General features: G+C 48.0%; 1 pseudogene; it reads right to left on the reverse strand.

Annotated features, from left to right (window-relative positions):
• Window positions 1-14,787: 14,787 nt before the first annotated feature.
• On the reverse strand, window positions 14,788-19,857 carry LOC149344191 (uncharacterized; annotated as a pseudogene).
• Between the last annotated feature and the right edge of the window lie 320 nt (window positions 19,858-20,177).

Below are 20,177 nucleotides of genomic sequence, written 5' to 3' on the forward strand. Positions count from 1 at the left end.
AATCCCCTCACCTCAAACGTAAGATAGCCTTCGGCCAGGCAGTGGAGGAATATGGTTCAGGCTCGGCAGCTGGTGGGTCGGTGCGGCCCCTCATTGCTGTTTCGGAGGCTCCCGGTCAGAGCTAGTCCGCTCGCACGGAAATAAATAGAACAAGATGGCTAGCAGATCTAATAAGAATGATAAAAACCATGAAAAATTCCAGATCATCCAATGGAACTGCAGGGGTTTGAGAGCTTGGAAAAAGCGGTCGCACCCCCAGCTCTACCTGCAGTCCCTAGGTGACATGCCGGCGCTTATTGCCCTGCAGGAGCACTGCATAGACGCTAAATTATCAGGCTACAGCATCTTTGAGGGTGGCCCCTCTACGTGCATCCTGGTGAATAAGGCTTACACCGTGGTTCAGGTCGACTTAGACTTGAGTACCGAACAAGAATATACAATGATCCGGGTACTGCCTCTCAGACACCGCGACCCGTCAATACATATCAATATATACTGCCCTCCGCATATGCCGCTCATAACTTTTAATGAAATCTTCCTTCCCGCGATAAAAATGGCAGCCAAAGATCTTCTAGTGATCGTTGGAGACTTCAATGCTTCCAGCCTTCATTGGGGCTACCACTTCGAACAGGCAAGAGGACGTAAGCTGGCGGAACTCATCTCCACCCTCAGCCTCACGTTGTTCACAGACCCGGCGTATCCCACCCGAGTGGGGAATTCGGTAACCCGCGACACGTCTCCAGACCTTTCTCTCGTTAAAAATGCTAGAGCGGCTGCCTAGGAGAACTTGGGAGATTCTCTAGGCAGCGATCACCTCCTTCTCCGGATTACACTCGTGGCAAAGGCAGCGCGCAAAAAATGGGGTCAGGCCAAGCTGACCGATTGGCATAAATTCTGAAAACACACTATCTCTCCCGTACTATTTTCCGGCGGCTACGCGGAGTGGGCTAACCACATATACATCATTCAGAAACAACACGTCACAACACTACAAACCACCGAAGAGATCCCCGCAGTGGACAACCACCTCCTACATTTGTGGGAGGCGCGACAGAGCTTAACTAAACAGTGGAAAAGGCAGAAAACTTCGCAAATTACGCGACCGCAAAGCCATACTCCCCGGGCAGGCTGCAGCGTATGCTGCCGAACTCTAAGGTTCAAATTCGATAGAGCGCTGCGACGCCGCAGCTCATCAGTGAGCTCGAAGGGGACGTGGCGTCTCTTTCGCAGTCTAATCGACCCCTCCCAAACGCGACGGGAGACGCAAAAGCAGCTCCGGCGGGCTCTGCAAAGGTATCAAGGTACGACGGCACAACTTGCGGACACTCTGTGCGACCGATATCTGTCGTACGGAGGACTCGCGTGGGCCTGAGTACATGCACTCTGGCAGGCCTAATGAAACACTTGATGCCCCTTTTGAGTGGCACAACCCTAAGGCGGCCTCAGCAAAAATGCGCTGGGGTACGGCTCCGGGACGGGATCACATAACAGTGAACCTGTTGGAGAACCTACCGGACTCAGCTCAACTCCATTTATTAGAATACATCAACCAGATCTGCGGCGGGCGTCCACTTCCTCCCGAGTGGAAAACGTTACTTGCGACGTTTATCCCTAAAACAGGTAAGGCCGTGAATACGGACAACCTGAGGCCCATATCACTGACCTCATGTGCAGGCAAGCTTATGAAGACGATGGTACGGGATCGCCTCTCTCCATACCTGGAGAGTAAGGGCTTCTTTTCAGTCACCATGTTCGGGTTTCGCTCCCACATGTCTGCACAGGATGTCCTTCTCCAGCTGCACAGGGCTGTAATATGACCCACAACTATGCAACACAATGACAAAGCCATCCTCGCCCTTGATCTGAAAGGGGTTTTCGACAATGCTAAACACGGAAGCATCCTGGCCAACTTCAGTTCTACCGATTGTGGGGCTAGGGCCTACGCGTATGTAAGAGATTTCTTGACTAATCGCCACGCCTTTCTTCGGATTGAGGGCGAGGAATACGGCCATTACATGATGGGAACACGGGGTACCCCTCAGGGAGCGGTGTTATCACCGCTCCTGTTCAACATAGCTATGATGGGCCTCCCAAGCCAACTGGGCCGGGTGGAAGGCATTCAACACGCGTTATATGCAGATGACATTACAATTTTGACCACTGAGGGAAGCCTTGGGGACATGGAGGACCGCCTTCAGCAGGCCGTTCCATAGTCTATGCGTATGCTATTGACTGTGGGCTCCAATGTGCTCCAGCGAAATCAGAGCTTCTGCTTGTCAGAATGAACCCAAAGGATAGGACAGCAATACACATCTCTCTGTCAGGAGGTCCTATTAGAGAGGTGGAGGAGATCCGTATGCTGTGCCTTTTTATTCACCACAGACTCAGACCGGACTCCACCATTGTGAAACTCAAGAGAGTAAGCGAACAGGTAGGGCGCATGATCTGCCGCGTTTCCAACAAGTGGGGCGGTCTGCGAGGCAGGGATGCGCTTCGGCTCGTCTATCCCTTCGTGACTAGCCGCATCCTCTACGCCGTGCCATATCTCCACACTACTAAGCAAGACGAGGCGCGAATAGACGCCATCATCCGCAAGGCAACTAAGCGAGCCCTGGATCTCCCGCCCAGGCAGCACAACAGCATTGGCCAAACGTCGGGCAAGTGTTGGCAAAACTTGGCACGAACATCGGTCCTACACTGGCATTTGGGCCGAGCGTTACCACTTTACACATTGGCCCTACTTTCATGCCAGTTTTGGGCCAACGCTCAGCCGATCAAGCGACCAACGCAGTCCCGATGTTCGTTCTGCAGCATGGGCCAGCAAAGGTCTCATACTGGCATCCAACTTTCAAACATTGGTAGCCAACTTTCAAACATTGGTAGCCAGCTTTCGAATAATGGTTTCCAGCTTTCGAATAATGGCATTCAGCTTTCGAATAATGGTTTCCAGCTTTCGAATAATGGCATCCAGCTTTCGAACGCAGGCACATGCAATTAACCCACTCGCCAATGACCGGCACTGTGGATGGATGTACATACATGCCATTCTACCTAGCAAATATTCATAAATGAGGGTGCGAAAGAATTCCAGAAAAAAGACCCGTTTATTACTTTGAGTTACAAGAATCACGCTTCTAGCGCACACAGGATGGTTTGCGCTACCACCAGCCACTGTGGGGAGTAAAGAAAGGCGGCCCAAGAGCATGGTGGCAGAGGTTGTGGGAAAACAATTTATTGTCAAGTTTGGTGCGTGCCGATCAGGTTGGACAAAGCATCTCGGCAAGCTGCTGCGGCATGGCTAAGGCATCCATAAAGCGCTCAACGGAGCTGTCCTCCAGTGAACTGATCAGTTATATCCGAAGTAATCGTTGCACTCCACTTGCAAGGGGGCTGCTGGACTGCATTCAAACAAATTCCTCGTCCAGTTCTTGCACGATGGCTTCACGAAGCGCCAAGCCTGCAAAGAGATGCATGATGTCATGGTAAGTTGAATTATGGCCATCACAGAACAAAAACAAAAATGATTAAATAACACCGAATTTTGTGAAACACAGTCATCGTGAAGACACTAGCAACACATTTTACAGGATAATTTTTAATTTATTCTTAAGAACCAGCACCACATTAGTTGCACAAAGAGGAATTTAATTTACTAAACTTCCCTTATACCAAATGGTTTTATTTAGTATAATGCGTCGTGTCGCACTCCCAGTAAATATATTCCATGCGAGATAAGCAAATTAATGTGATATTGAAAACAGATTAATGTATTATTTTGTTTTAATATCATAACTCGTATCTCTAAATTGCGAGCTAATTTTTTATTCCAGTAAATATGCACAGGTTGTAGCGTCTCTTCCACATGGACGTCAAAACAACAATTTTGATTAGTTTTATTTAATGGGGTTAAAAATGCGGCTTGCGATTTTTGACGAAATACGCTGAACGCAAGGAACTCAGGGCACCTTTGTTTTACCTTAGTTGCTTCGCATGCATGCTATAATTGGATTCGAAACTGCAACTTGAAAACCACACAAAAATACTAGTCTGATAGTCCAGAGTAATGCCCTTTTTCATTGCGAGAGAACTTGGGCAAAAGCTTTAACCAGTAATTGCGGATTTTCTATTGAGTCTGCAAGTGTAGAAGGCAAAAAGAAACACTACGGAAGTATTACACATATCCTTACCAACTAGTCTGCAGTGGAAAATTAATTAATTAAGCGGTTCTGATTTCCGTCCTGCATAAGCGGTAAAGGATATATTCCCGAATGCAACCTATCTCAGGTCATATGGAGTTCAAACCCGCTGTTAGCCAAAGTAGTGAATCTTTAGTGAGTTCATCTCACCAAAGACGAAAAATTAAATTCTCACCATTCGGCCACAATTCCACTGCGCACGACGTCAAGCAAGCCATTTCGCAATGAGAGTGGGTACACAGAATTCGTCCTCGTGCTTTTTGGCTCGCTCTCTTCTCCTGCCGAAAAAATAAAGTCGCATGTAGTCACAGCAACATTTACTACAAAAACCACTTTAACTTCCAGACGTATATCAAGGTAAAAGAGTTTTAGTACTTACAAATAAGATCTTGCAGGCGGTACGAACAGCGTCGGAGCTCTCCTAATATATGAGTGTGGCTTTTCGCGTGCACAGACTATGAACGGTGCTAGCTCGAGTGTGCATGCATTTTCGTCGCGTTGGTTGTGCACGTCGTTGAGCTCTGCCGTGCAGTCAAGAATGTCTTATTGTGATGAGTCGCGCGGTTCCAAGACGAGCAGTGGAGACGATGGTATGTGTGTGTGTGTGTGTGTGTGGGGGGGGGGGTTGGCTGGAGGGGAGAGAGTAATTTTCCTTTGCACAGGTTTTGTGGTTCTGAGAAAAGTCCTCGAGCTGAAAGGTGGAGACAGGGAGGTGGAGGAGCAGCGAAGCGCATAGCTCCGCGCGAGGGAAAACAGCTTTGAGTGACAACCAAAAAGAAAAAATAGCGCTTCGCGGGGGGGGGGGGGGGGGGCGGGGGGTTAGCTCGCTACCTGCAAAAGGGCACGGCCGGGAGAACAGGTGGGGAGATATTGGACTTGAAGAGTTGAAAGGGATTGGAAAAGAGGGCAAAACACGTGAAAAGGGTTTGGAATTTTTGGAGAATGAGTCACATGGCCACAGGCAGTACAGAAAGCAATATCTACAAGAGAGAAGTGGATGGGAAACACGGAAGCGTCAAAGTATTGCTACAAAGCTGCAGCAAAAGCCTGAAAGTTTTGAAGCGACAAACTTGGCGCTTCAAGATGCATTTCGCCAAAACGACTTGAGACACTCGCGTATTTTGTGGGGCCGTATGATGTGGCTTCTGTTAGTTCAAGATAGCTTAAAATGTTACCACATAATAACAAAAATATAAAGCAAAAAATATCCAAGCAGACTGCGTTCTCTTTCATACTTTCATGTACCGTACATGCGCCAAACAAGCTAGGTTAACATGCGTCTAACGCCAGTTGTCAGTCCATTTATTCAGTGGTCGTCGAAGAATCCTCAAATTGTTTGTTGGTGTAGAAGGTTCGCGCAAAAAAATCAAAAACAAACAAAGGCATATTGAATTGTGGTTCGCAACTACTTTCGATGGTTTTCATCAATAAAGGTGATGTTCGAAAGAAAAAAAAAACCTGCGAGTAAATATGCAAAGACGTGAGCAAGAGCTATATAGCCCCCAATGCAAATTACGCAACAGCAGAATAAAATGGTCAAAAACAACAATTTCCAACACTACGATTTGCAGAAAAGGAAGGAAATAGCAAATCAGAAAACACGGGAAAGGCGCGTTCACAGGGCACGACGTAGGGAAGAGTAGGAATCGCTTAGCACGTGTCCACGTGCGTCTATGAAGCACCCGCCTAATATTTCACGAGCGCAACGCATAATTCGAAATTGCGAGGCGACTGCTTCGTTTCTGGACGTTGCCAAAACTGAGCCCAATTTCGGTTTAGCGAATGCACTTGCGCTAATCTGTTACGTTTGTATCGCGATCTCCCTGAAGCAGACACCAGCTGCGCACTGCGGCAGTGAATTCCTAGAGCGAATAAAAAAAGTGATTTTTTTATTCCCAAAATTTAATCAAATGCAACTTATTTGATTTTTGTTGAAGGCACCTGTTGACAATTTTTGTTGAAGGCGTCTCGGGTGTAATCAGAACGTTAATTCTGATCAACAAGACTTCGATCGCAATTCTCCTAAACGTATTATTGCTGCTCACTGCGCAGCCAGAGTGCAGCTTTTCCAACGGAATCATGGGTAGCTTTGCTCACAAACTGCAAAAGTGTTTGGTTAAAATATAATAATAAATAAAACCAAATCTTTGAACTCGCATGTTTTAGCGCGTTCAAAAATTATGAACTGCCGATATGGTACTCGACAACAAAATTAATTTTGAACCCATTTTAATGGATGACACAATGTTTACCAACGTTTGCCAGTATACTTTCAACACTGGATAAGTGGTGGCAATCCTAAGCCAATATAGCCAGCTCCCGGAAATGGCATAGCCAATTCTGGCAAAGAGTGGAACACTGGCTAACATGGCCCATGATAGCCAGGATTCGATGATGGCACAGCCAGCAATGGCAAACAGTGGGGCAATCCTGGCTAACCTGGCCCATGATAGCCAGGATCTAATGACGGCTCAGCCAATACTGGTAAAGCGACGGACAACCAGGGCCATTGTTGGATGTGCTAAGGAGTGGCACAACTAATATCGGGATGCTCACTGGCAACTCTGGGCCTAGTTAGGGCCACGCTTTGCCAGTGGATTTCCAATATTGGCCCACCGTCGTGTGCTACCTGGGCGGTGGCTACCTCTAATGAAAAACTCAAGGCATTGGGGGCGCTAAACTCCTACCAAGAGCTACGGGAGGCCCACCTCGTGAACCAATACACGCGGGTCATGCAGACGGCCTCTGGGCGCCGCCTGTTAAACCGCTTACACATCCAACACGACTGCACTCCACAGGAGGCGGAGCGTATCCCAGTACTGTGGCGCCATATGCTCTGGGTATCCCCGCTCCCCTGTAACATGGACACCGACATGCATGAAAACAGACGACAAGCGCGGGCTCGGGCTCTTGAGAGACAACACGGCTCCCGACCAGGTGTATATTATGTAGCCGTAGCAGGGTCATCGCCCACGGGATTTTACACGGCCGCTGTCGTTCACCAGGAAATGCACGTTGATGGACTCTCCTTTCGAGCCCCCAATTGAATGCGAGCCGAGGATGTAGCGATAGCGCTTGCTGCCGCCCACGCGAATTCGAGAATCATCATTACGGACTCCCGAAAAGCATGTGATCATTACTTGGCAGAGGAGATCTCCCCCTTAGCGGCTTGCATTCTAAGACGGACTGCCACTGATCCAATACCGAAAAGGATCATTTGGGCTCCTGGTCACCAGGGCTTACGAGGTAATGAGGGATTGCACGGTAACCGAAGGGGAGGAGCTGGCCGTAGCTCTAGCGGCGGTAGCCGCTTATCGAAGCAACATGTCCCTTACCATCCTTACAGATTCGAGAGAAGCGTGCCGTAACTACATGAACGGCCGCATAGGTCACGCCGCGCTCCAGCTCCTCCAGAGCGCGACCCCACCAAAAGTCACACATAGCATTTACTGGGTGCCAGGACACACCGACATAGCGGGGAACGAACGCGCCGACGAGGTAGCTCGAGGGTATACGAGCCGAGGTTCCTCCCAATCGGACGATCTACCCGACCGAGTCAGCCCTATGTACTCAGACATTCTCAACTACTATAAGGGGGTACGGATCCGCTATCCGCCGCCTCATCCTGATCTAAATCAACTAGAGGCAGTGTATTGGCGAAGATTGCAGACAGGAAAATTCCCAAACCTGCATATCCTTAGCAAGATTTACCCGACGCAATATCGGGACACTTGCCCGTGGTGTTGCACCGCATGTGGTACATCGTTGTACCACATCACGTGGGAATGCAGTAGGAACGACAGCTTTCGCAAAGACCCGAGTGCAGAACAGTGGGAGAGCCGGCTCTCCAGCGGCGATCTGGGTTGCCAACAAGGTCTGATCCAGCACGCCCAACGAGCAGCGAAGCTCAGCGGAGCCCTGGAATAGGGGCACCGACCCTGTGAGAAGAAAGAAGATGGACCTCTTCTTTCTCGTCTGCTACTAGCACCTTTCTAGAGCAATAAAAGTCTTTCCTACCTACCTACGAGGTGATGAGGCCGCTGACGCGGCTGCCCGAGCGCTTACTCACCGGGCTCCTCATCCCAGCTATTCTGGCTCGGAGACTAACCAGCCGCTGCTGCGATCCAGGGAAATAACACATTACAGCGACAACCACCGCTTTTTCCCGGCCCCTGCAAAGGGCCTGAGTAAGCGGAGGAGCGAAATTTAAGGCGCCTGCAGATAGTACTCTACTCTATCCTGCGATCATAAAACATTGCGATCCTAACACGGATGGGCGATGCCCGCACTGTGGGGAGACCTGTGATATCTTCCACATGGTGTGAGCATGTACTCAAAATCCCCACCTCCGCCTTTCTCTTACCCCTTCCAGAGAGGCATGGGAGACTGCCCTCTTCAACTGCTCCTCGCTTGAGTGCCAAAGGGCTCTGGTGAAGCGGGCGAGAGATGGGGCCCTGTCATGCGGTGTCCCGGACTAGGGACGCCGACCATGTAGCGGGGCCATTCTGTGGCTCCCAAACTCTATTTCATCAATTAAAAGTTTTCACCACCACCCTTCTCTTACCGCGCGGTTCAGGTGTCCACCAAGATATGTGAGACAGATACTGCGCCATTTCCGCTCCTCAAAAAACCAATTTACCAAGCCAGAGGCCGTGGGCGTTCATCGTGTTCATTGTCGTTGGCAACGTTTTACACTCCGATATTTTTTAAGGAAAGGAAGTGCGCACAACTGGCTTCCTAGGTCAATTGACACCTGAATCTCGCTTATAGGTACGTGTGGTGCTGAGAGAGATGTGGGCTGCATGCGTCAGCGCTGACAAAGTTGCGGCAGACACGCTGCACTCCTGCAATAAGCCGCCGTGTTCATTGGGTGAGCAAACTACCTCCTGTTCATTCGTAATAAATGTTTTCACCACCACCACCTCGCTATCAACCATTCACTGCCACATGCCAGGGTCGGTGCGCTGCCTATCCGCTGTCCGGAACGCGCTCAAGGTTATAGGCGCCAAGCCGCTTATAGTTGCCCGATACGCCGTAACTTTCGCCCTCTCACCATGTTCAGCAGTACTTGAACTGCAGCATTTTTGTTTACAGTATGCTTCGTTGCCTCAATCTATGAAAAAGCTGAAACAGCTGGTGAGCTGCGCTCAAATTTCGCACAAGGGATTAACGCAATCGTCGGCAATTTTTTTGTTCGCAGTATGGTTCATGTCATATTTAGTGTACTACCACCAAGGATTTCAATCTCGAAAAAAAGAACGTTGTTGTTTTTGTGTGTCTGAAACAGTCCGAATGGCAGAAATAAAGAAAATATGGCCGGAGTTTGGTTTCGAAAACGTGGCGGCGAGAACAGGTCAGCTTCGCTGGCCAGTGCACAACAGCACCTTGACTGTCAACAAGTGGCTCGTTAGAAAAACATTTTTGTGTCTTCTGTAAACTGCCAGTTGTGCAATGTGCCTGAAACAATTTAACATAGTTTCATAGACTGCAAAGACGCGATTTTGTTTTGGAATGTGCTGCAGAGGACGCCACAGACGAATTTTTCCAGGACACCAGGACGAATTTTTATTTAACTGCGAAGTTTCTGAGAAAGCTGTATAGCTTTCCTTTGTAGCCGTATGGCTGCGCTCGGGTGGATGCCAATGAGTAATTACTCCCTTATTACAAATCTACTCCACCTTGGGGGATTCCCCTAAACATTTGAACAGCACAGTTCCCACTTCGAGTTATTGCTCAATTCGCTCTCGCCCTACCATAAGCTTGCCGTCCTGGTTAGCTCAGTTCGTAGAGCGACTGTTGCGGTGAAGCGGTGGTCCTGGGTTCGAACCCCGGACCAGGACGAATTTTTCTTTACCTGCGAAGTTTCTGAGAAAGCTGTATAGCTTTCCTTTGTAGCCGTACGGCTGCGCTCGGGTGGATGGCAATGAGTAATAACTCCCTTATTAGAAAGATTTTCTCCTAAATTTCTATAGTGTGCGCTACCTTCAATACCCAATGATACCCTGAGTCAATACCCAATGATATGTTTCTTGTGATTCGAATTCATAGCCTTTGGAAAACGCGCATGCAAGACCGCAATGTTGAACCCAGAATTCAGTTCAGCCGAATGTTGCTGCAGGTAACGGACATTTAGAAAGACTTGGACTTTTTACGCATTGCTCAGTTCCGACTCGGACACACAGATTCGGGTTGTGACAAGTGCCCTCGACGTCGCCGAACGCCCCGGACTCATGGCCACTTGATGGGGATCTAACCCCACACCTTCAGATGCATTTGTCGACGAAAATAAAGTCTATCCTCCTCCTCCTACCGGATTGCTTTCCTCTCCTGATGCGCTGTACACCCTTGCCGACCTTTTAGTTGTCTCTGTCAAGTTTCTGCCACGAAGCGCCTACCTAGGTGCTCTTTAAATAGTTTTTTTGTGTGTATACACCCACCCACCTACCCCCTTTATATATATATATATATATATATATATATCCTTTCTCTGTACATACCCATCTAGATTAAATACCTGAAAAAAATAACCGCGGGTTTTTATATATATATATATATATATATATATATATATATATAGCGATGTATACGCTTCGTAAAAAGAAATATATATAAAAGAGAAGCCAACAGCCACAGACGCCGGTGATTTTATTCATATCATATTCATATTCATTTTATTCACAGGTGATTTTATTCATATTTATTTATTTTGTGTTGATCAATGAAGAATAATAACGAATATGTTATCGCTTTAAGATAAATGACTAGAATAGAAGAGCAGAAGAAAAGACAACCACAAGCCGCTGATGGGAACCGAACCCACGACCTCCGAATTACGCGTCCAGTGCTCTACCAATTATATATATATATATATATATATATATATATATATATATATATATATATATATATATATATATAGCGAAGTATAAGCTTCGTTAAGGGAAACATATTTATTCGACTCGACGTTTCGATCGGAAGACCTATCTTCTTCAGGAGTGATTTTACATTGTTAATGCATCCCTTTTATAGGGGTGGGCACAGAACAGGTAAGTGGGAAACACAAAGCACATAGCAGAAAAATACGCATGCGAAAAATGCGTATTTTCCTGCTATGTGCTTTGTGGAAGTAAAGTGATTATTCTGTATTTTAGAGGGCTTTATTTCAATAGATTGATTTCGGTAAAAAATCTTGCTATGTTTTGCAAGCATGCTCTCTGAACAACATTGCCTTTTCAAAATGTCTTGTTCTATACCAGTAATGTTTGCTCATGTGTTATTAAAGAATGCTTGATTAAATAAGTGTCTACCTGCACCTTCATCATGTTCGTCTTTTGGTACTCCTGCGCAAGAGACGTCGAATTCTTACTACGTGGTGTGAAAAGTGACACTTTAAACGTCTGTAGAGCAAACGAAGTGATAGAATACAAGATTATTACCATTTTGAGATCATCAGCTCCATAAATATAAACAGAGCACCACATGATGTATTCTTAACGCAAAAAAAATAAACCTTTCATGGTTACATAGACGTTTTCCCTGCGTGGTTATTTTTTGTTTTTCATGCAGCCCTCATGAATTGCAGAAAGTGGCTCGGGTTCACGGGCCAGCAGCAAGCTGATGGCATGGTCGATATTGAATGAATAAATTATGAATGAATGAAGTCATCTAATCACCCTCTAGAGGTTACAAGAGTAACAAGGGACAGAGTGATTAAACGACTTCATTCATTCATTAATTCATTCATTCATTCATTCATTCATTCATTCATTCATTCATTCATTCATTCATTCATTCATTCCATTCAATAACCAGCAAGCCATGAGCCAGCTGCAGGCATTTCAGCACGGGTATGTAGCAAGTGCTTGATATTCCCAGCGAAGCTCTCGAGGTTACAAGAGTAAAAATGAATACCGACCAAGAGAAAAAGCTGAATTAATATATGTCATCGGTTATAAGGAAATGGCGGAGAGTAAGACGGAGGCCCCGACATGATCGATTCTTACTGAAACATTATCTCCGGCCAATTAGGCAATAATGAAAATTCGATATGGGTTGTGTATCGGCTGCTACACGGCCCAACATCAGCAAGGCGCGTCGGGCCGGCTAATTAGGCCTCTAGCTAGCCGTTCCGGTTAGCTCAGCCGGGGGAGCGACTGCTCCGGTGCAGCGGTGGTCCCGGCTTTAAACCCCGGACAAGAACGCTTTCTTTTTAACTACTAAGTTTCTGTGAAATCTTTGTAGCTTTCTGTGGTAACCGTATGGCTGCGCTTGGGTGGGTGCCAGCGAGTAATTACTTCCTTATTTTAATGCAGCCCTTCCAGAAGCGTCGCAGCGAAGATGCTGCAGATTGGTGTCTGTGCACAGGCGAAGTGCTCCCTACCCATTCAAGCCCGCTTTTATAGTGCAGTAACACTACTAGGCGCATTTTCCGATTCCGGGCGCGCGTACGTACGTATGTCCCTGAAGTCTGTTTTGAGGCACGCGGACCACTTGCCCACTAGCTTGTGGGCAACCTAGCAGATGTGTAGATCTGGCAGCCCTTCATGTCGGTGAACGCCTAGGTGAAGGGTACACCTGTGTGAAGGCCTCCAAGATAAATGCCTTCAGGGTCAAGTGTAAAGACTCTTTGTTCTAGGTAGCCTAGCTACGAGCGGTTGTGCCACTACAAAAGTGACTGTACATGTGCCAGAATAGAAGTTCAAAGTAGCCATGAAGTAGCCAGGGAGCAAACCTGAACTTTTCTTTGGCAGACGGGGTCGTAGATTAGCCAATTTTTCTCAGAGTATTTACGAACGGCAACCCTGGCATCCAAACTTATAACATAGCTTGGTGGGGCCAGTATGAATAAAATAAAAAAGAAAAGAAAAGAGGCGCCCTAATATGAAGCTATGAGAAAAGCGTCATAGAATGCGATATCGTGCGTATGAAGTTTAAGCACAGGTATGTTACCTCTTTCCCGGAGCACTTCTAAAGGAGATACGAAGTACATATCGAGAGCTCGTTATCTTGCGTCAGAGCATAATCTGCCCATTCCTCGTGCGCCCACTTCACAACAGGCAGTGCCTCCGTGCAAGAGTGGACGTCTCCACATCGAATTGTAAGATATCAGCCGTGTCTGCTCGCGGGAACATTCCTTCTTGTCCGGCCGGCGTTCTAAATCTTGACGAAGAAACCTTCTTTGAACGATAGGTCGCAGCGGCATGCAGGGCAAATGAGCGACTTTGGTTATAGAGCGAATTACCCATAGTAGCAAGACTATTTGCTGCTTTTTGTGGAATCTCTATTCAACAAAAATTACCAGACATTCATTTCAGGTTTCACATCTGATGGGAACGTGCTCAATAAGTGTAATGCGCCATAAAAGTTTGCCTTCATCAAAGTGGATCTTAAACTTAAAATCGAAATAGCGCTAAATGGCAAAATGGACAAAAAAAAGAGGGTAGAAAAATGACCACCACACGACGAAGCACTTTGTTTCTTGTCCTTTGGTGTAATTTACTCTAGATTCTTACATAAAATACCAAATGCCCCCAGTTTTCACTTTTTTAGTTTTTGCCGTCCCAAGATTCTATTATTCAGTTTCAGTTTCAGGTTATTCACTTTGCATGAAGGTTATACAAATAGGGTGATAAAAGCATCTGGGCCCTTAGCAAGCTGCTAGTTCGGACCCAAGCAATAAGTGCACAAAATAGCGTACCCAGGCGTCAACATAAAAAAAAATGTACATTTTATATGAATAGACAAAACAACGACGACGTTTCCATCACCAGGTCAGCGCACAGTTCCAAACCCTGTTATTATAGTGATAACACAGAATCTTTTCACCGCGCTGTGCTGCAGCATTAATGAAATTGTGACGGGTTATTCCAACTCAAGTCTGGGTTCGCATGTTTATACAAACCACTGATTCTGCTTTGTGCAAAGAATACAAGCCTATTTCATTTGTCAACCGGGGGGCGTCCCTTATAGCCTGGGTGGCTTTGCAACATTAAACCACAAACCATAAACCAAATCTTTCGAACTGGAGTAAAATCATTCCATCGTTGTTATACATTTCAGTATTATTTGGACAGATATCATGGTAGCCTAATCTCAATAACCCACAAAGCTTCGTGTTTTAGCAAAATTTTCTTGTCTTTACTGGTGAAAGTGTGAATGTTAGGTGAGTTTAACGGTGATACTCATGTGTTAGTCACTGCTGGCTTTTCGCCACTAGACGACATTCTGCCAACATCACCAGCTCTCAGAGACCGTGAAGAACATTGTGGAGTGTTTGTGAGAAAGAAAATCTTATTTGGCTCTTGGCATGTGGCTTTATATATCGGCGTTATACAGCCGGACGCAATTGTAACCTGGATATCCAAGGCCGAATTCGAGTAGAGCAATCGCAACTGATAGAAATCATTTTCCAACAACTATTGTTCGCATTTTCCAAGCCTCCTTGATTGCGGGATGTTCCATGAATTCAGTGTTATAGTGTGGAGAGCAGCGATATATACTGAATATGTATTTAGTATTTACTAGTATCAGTGGGCTGGTGAAACAGCGAATAAAGCTCTTCAAGGCATTTCGTATGCATGACCATGCGTTTCTATAGGCCCGTCGCGAGCGTAGCTGAGGCAGCGTCGTCAGTGTCCTCGTGATATGTGTCCGCCGCTTCCTCCAATGGAATGTCTGTGCTGGGCAGGACGCTCGCATTTACGACCGCCGCCTCGAGTATGCGTGGCCCCTTTGTGGGCAGGGGTTTGGTGGTTATGCTGGCCTTGTCTAAGTCAGGCACCCTTTCGCTTGACTTGAGGAGCAGCACGATGAGCAGCACAGTCAGGGCGATAAGGAGCACCACCACGCCGAACGCGCAATGTTTGCCTACGGTCGGCTCTTCCATCAACTCTTGCATGTAAGAGGGGGGCTGATGGCGTCGGTCCTCAGGAACCTGGGAGGAAGGTCAGGGACAGTGGACAGATCAAGAGATCCCACAAAATAAGGGAACTGCGCGATCCCAGAGCGAATTGTAACAATACGACAGGAGAATGCTGTTTGTTCTTCATCAGAACAATTGTGGTCTCGCCAGCCAACGAGGTCCTACGCGGAGGAGAAAAAACAACGCAACTGGCTGCAGCAGGGCAGTTCCTGTTGACAGTTTGCTAGTCTTCCGCTTGTTTTGACGCCATGGATAGGAACACATGCGTCCTGGATTCATCAATTTTGTCTCCATTGCACACTTCAGCCAAACGTTCTTGGCATCTCCTTAGAGCTGTAAAAACAAGAGAAAACGGGGCTCTACATGTCTGGCGCGTTCGCAGTGTGCACTATTTGCACTCTGAGTCTTTTCTCTTCATGTTTACTGGTACATTTGTGTCAAAACACTGCTATAAAGAAATGATAGCGCAGGAGAACCCTTTAAGAGCTACACAAACGACAGGCCTGTTCCGTTTACGCTCGACAGTTTTCCCATACGGGAATATGGGCGCTCATCTCCAGAGGACGGAACCGAGAAGAGTTGAGTGAATGCATTGGAATACTGTCTCCTTCGTGCACTTAATCGTGCACTACAAGACACCCTTAGAGCGTGTGGGGGTAGCGGTCTCTAAGGAGATGCCCTCAACTCATCGTGGCAAGCCCAGCCAGAAACCAGCTACCAAGTGACAAGGGGGAGGTCGTTTGCTGCCCAGCTTTCGCCGGTCGCAAGCCAAAGAATGGGTCGGAGGCAAAGCTTCACAAACAAAAACAAAGTTTACACAGCAAAGAGACGGTACAGAGGAATTTACAAGCACTCGTATGAGCCTACACAAAGTGATTTACCGTACAATGAAACACGTGGAAAGTAACATTTGAGAGATACTACAATACAAAAAAAAGATATGATTCTAAAGAGCACTAACTCAAGACAGGCAAACAAACACAATTTGTTCACCGGGCACTGCGATAGTACGACGACAGGAGGAACATGACGGAGCCGTCCAGCAGGTTGGCGCACGCTGCCTCGCTGGTCCGTGGCTGGGCAAGGGGTGTTGACCCGGGAGTTCTCCGGCCGCGCTTCTCCGAAGCTTATTAAACAGCTGTACGGGCTGACTGACAGCTCTCAACGTCCTTCTTGTAGCATAGGCGCGTGCCGCGTCTGTTCGTTTCTTCACGACAAGGCAGGCGCGCACATACGCACAGTATTAACTGTACATTCGCTGTCTCATTCTCGCGCCGGGCGTGCATCCCCTTTAGTCAGGCCTGGAGACCATTTTCCGGAAAAGTCGAGTTCTTTTATCCGATCCGCGTCCGCCGGCGCGCTAGCGAAGTAGACAGCGCATCACTGTGCACGCTCAAGGCTACGCCCTCTGTGTCGGCAAAGTGCAGCATTTACTACAAACTTCTCGAAAGTTCGACGGCGCGCGCGAACATGTTTCTTTTCGAGGCGCGGGGAGACGGCAGGAACACACATAAGGTTAGGTGCTCTCCACATTTCTTTCTTCCAGTGTCCCAGAATGTTCTACTGCGCGCACCGGCGAGATTGCTTATGTGCAGTCTTCAAAATATCGGCCTAATTTTGTGACAAATGCGTAAATTCATCACACACCAAGAAAGCCATCGCGGCATGGGTACATCTACCTTGACTTCTGGCATGCGGCAAACATGCAGGTATCCGCAAGGCCGGTCACAAGACGGCGAGAAGAGGCTCTTTTTCGCCATCCAACCTATTGCCATCTTCCCCCAACTTACGTTTCCTCGACGTGGATCATGTAGGAAAGCCCCAGCGGCCGCGCTAAGCAGTCCGTCTGGTTGACTGTATGCATGAACAAGCTAGGTGTTTATTAAATAAATGATGCACCCCACCACTTAAAAAGAGTGGTAGCCATAGTACCATGTTTTTGACAGGAATGTGGAATTGTTAGACTCAAATGCTGATTTCAGCTTTCGCACGCCAGCTGTGAAATCACTGAAACAAACAGGTAGTCAGTAAAAGTTAAGGGCACTTCAGCCCGGTTTCAGTACGCTTATTTAAGATATGAACCACACTGGAAGCGTGATTCTTGGTGCTTCACGGCATCTCAGGGCGTTCACTTAAGGCAGATGGCTAGTAAGGTGGGCGTCTAACTCGTCAACCCTGCATAGCGAGCCATACCATGTAAGTACATATAGACTGTACAAACCTCGATGGTTTTGATTTACGTTACCTAATGCGTGACCATTTTCTTACAGCCATGCACAAATTACCAGCTCGGGACAGGTCCTAGCCTGCACCTCTAAGCCTTGCGGCCTGTGTTGCTTCGATTAGAGAAGTTGCTTTCATTGTAATAGCTGAACCTACAGATAACAGATTGGATCGTTTCCACACTTATCACGCGCACTGACTGCTGCGCAGCTCGCACCCCCGCCAACCAGTGTTATGGTGTCAAACCTGACTCTCACTGGGTGACTCTGATGTGACGTCACGACCTGCGCTGACCAATTCTCAATTAACGTTAAGGCGCGCGGCATTTCCTTGGAACAGACCTGCGGGCTCCACTGCAATCACGCATTGGACAGGCGCTCCATGACAGCAGCTTTGTTGTCCAAGCTGATCCTCTCGCTGCTCTACCAGTGACCCCGCCACATCGAGAGCGCTCTCTAAACATTATCCTAAACATTCCTGGCGTCCGCTGAAAGCTTCGCATGCCCCAATGTCCAGTGCGGTAGGGAACGGAGCACCTCGCACAGGAAGGTCACGCCGAAAGAACCCACCTGTGCAGGGATGGGTCAGTTACACAAGACGAAACAAGGCCGCAGCTGCGTGTGTCGCTCCCTTCACTCCGTCCACCACTGCCTAAATTGCCGCATTACATTGATCTGCCGATATCGTCTGAGAGCAGCCAAACCTGACGCAAGTCGATATATTTTCAGTAATTTCTGAGCTGCCCTTTCGCAACTGCTTCAGCCGGATCATAATGCGCCATGTGTTCAGTGGTTGCACCACAAACTATGTTCGCTCAGTGTGCGCGCATGTCACATTGCGTTGCAGAAGGTGCCATCGCATGTGGGAGCGCCAAGCAATACGGCTGCCGACAACTCTATGAAGCCATCTCGGCCTTTGCCGTAGCGCGTCACATCCTCCGCTACAAGGGAGCCCTCTGTCATCCAGGCCCTCGCGTCGCATCCGGCAAGCTCCCCAGGCATAGCCCATACCTTGCCATGGAACGCTCGGCCTACTGTCTTGTGCGCATTTGGTGCAGCATTGTGCCGTGTTCCTTCCGCCTTTCCTGCGTCCGAACCAGCCCCTATCATATACCTTTATTTTCCCTTCCCTTTCTCCGCGCAAATCAGACAAGGTGTTCGCCACAGAGACTGTTGCACGGCCTGCACACATTTTTCCAACAAACTAGAACCACTTGAAACGTAACCTTAAACGCTGGTGGTTTAGAATAAGTAGAAAGGAATGTGTGCCTGACGACTCAGTAGAGAAGCACTCGGTTCTAGTGAGAGCTTTTCGCAAACGCACACGAAGTTATGATGGTAGTAAAGCCGCCGAAGTTGTTACCGGGGCAGACGTCGACGGTTGCGGTGAGGGTAGAATGAGCGTAGAGCGACGAGTGCCGATTAAAACGGGGCGGGTAGCACGGTCTATGAACCGTACTAGAATGTGATAAGCATTTCGTGCAAACTCCTCCGTGCTGACACCTGCTATCGACGACCAGGTCGATATCAAAACTTTGAAATGCAGTTTCGGCTCAATTTCGCGAGAGCGGTAATAGTGCTGCACCTTGGTGACTTTTACGGCCCTTAATCCACATACTGCGTAGTAATGCAAGTATTTTTTGTATTCGAATTGAGAATGGTATTCAAGGGCTTTAATTAGTTCTTTCAGAGGTGGGCTGGATAAAAGTTTATGGGGAATGAAGTGGGGAATGACAAGGATGATGAGTGAAGGTTTGCTTGAGGAAGATAAAAATCACCCCGAAGTTTTTATCTTGTTTTTGACTGAGCTTTACATTAGCGGTATTACTGCTGTGCCGTGGCATGTTTTGTAGCTGCAAATTTTAAAACATCTCAGCCATATGGCTAAATCCATTTTTCTTATTCGGAATGTGTTACAGCGGTTTAAGGAATTCTTGAGGAGTAGGCTGCATAATTCTCTTTAGGCAACAAACTGAAGGTCGGCAAGGACAATCCGTGGACGTCGGCTTGTAGAAGATACAAGCTTTAAGGCGAAATTTTTCCCTCAAGCAATCACTAAGGGCTGTCGTGCCGTGCCTCACCAGTGGTGGAGGGGGTTCCGGTGGTGCCGTCATGTACACCTGACTGTGCTCCCTGCTTACGAGTCGAGGCCCTCTCGCCTTCGGCTCTGCTCCAGCGCCGGCGAAGTTGGCCACGGCGATGTCTCGAGGCGGCGGTTTGAGGCTGGCCCGACGCTCCGCTGGTTTGTCCTGTGGGTCGTAGATGGAACCGCGTCGGGACCTGGGAGGCTCCCGGACCAACGGCTACGGCTGCTGGGGACGACGTTTGGAGGCGCTGGACCCGGGAGCGGTGACGGCCGCGGAAGCTGCAGCGCTTCGTCCGCTTTGGACATGGAGCGGCTCCTCCGGCGGATGTTGAGGGCTGGCGACGGCGTTTTGGCCGCATTTTGCCGTGGAGCATCGCTTTTGACCAACGCTACAAAGCTTGGCTTCGAGGTGGCACCCTGTGAGGGATTCATTCTCTTCGTCTTCCTCGTCACAGCTCGCACGTGTGGGGCCCCTCTGTTTCCCTATATTACTAGAATGGTGGTAAAGAGCAGCCCACATTCCGGCAAAAGAGGAAAGAAGAGTGGAACGCAATCACAGTGGCTGACAGGCAACTCTGCTTTTACTCCCATGCACTGCGTTTTTTAGGCGTTGTTGGGATTTGAACTGGGAAATCCAGCTCCGACCCCTCACAAGAGCAAGTTGGAGCGCAAGTAAGGAATGAAAATAAAATATCGTCGCCCGTGCCGCAGGCTACCAGCCGCGAAGCACTCGAGGTTACAAGAGCAACAAT

Source organism: Amblyomma mixtum, chromosome 5 (assembly GCF_055824585.1).
Source record: "Amblyomma mixtum isolate Tamu chromosome 5, ASM5582458v1, whole genome shotgun sequence".
In the NCBI taxonomy this organism is placed as follows: Eukaryota; Metazoa; Arthropoda; class Arachnida; order Ixodida; family Ixodidae; genus Amblyomma; species Amblyomma mixtum.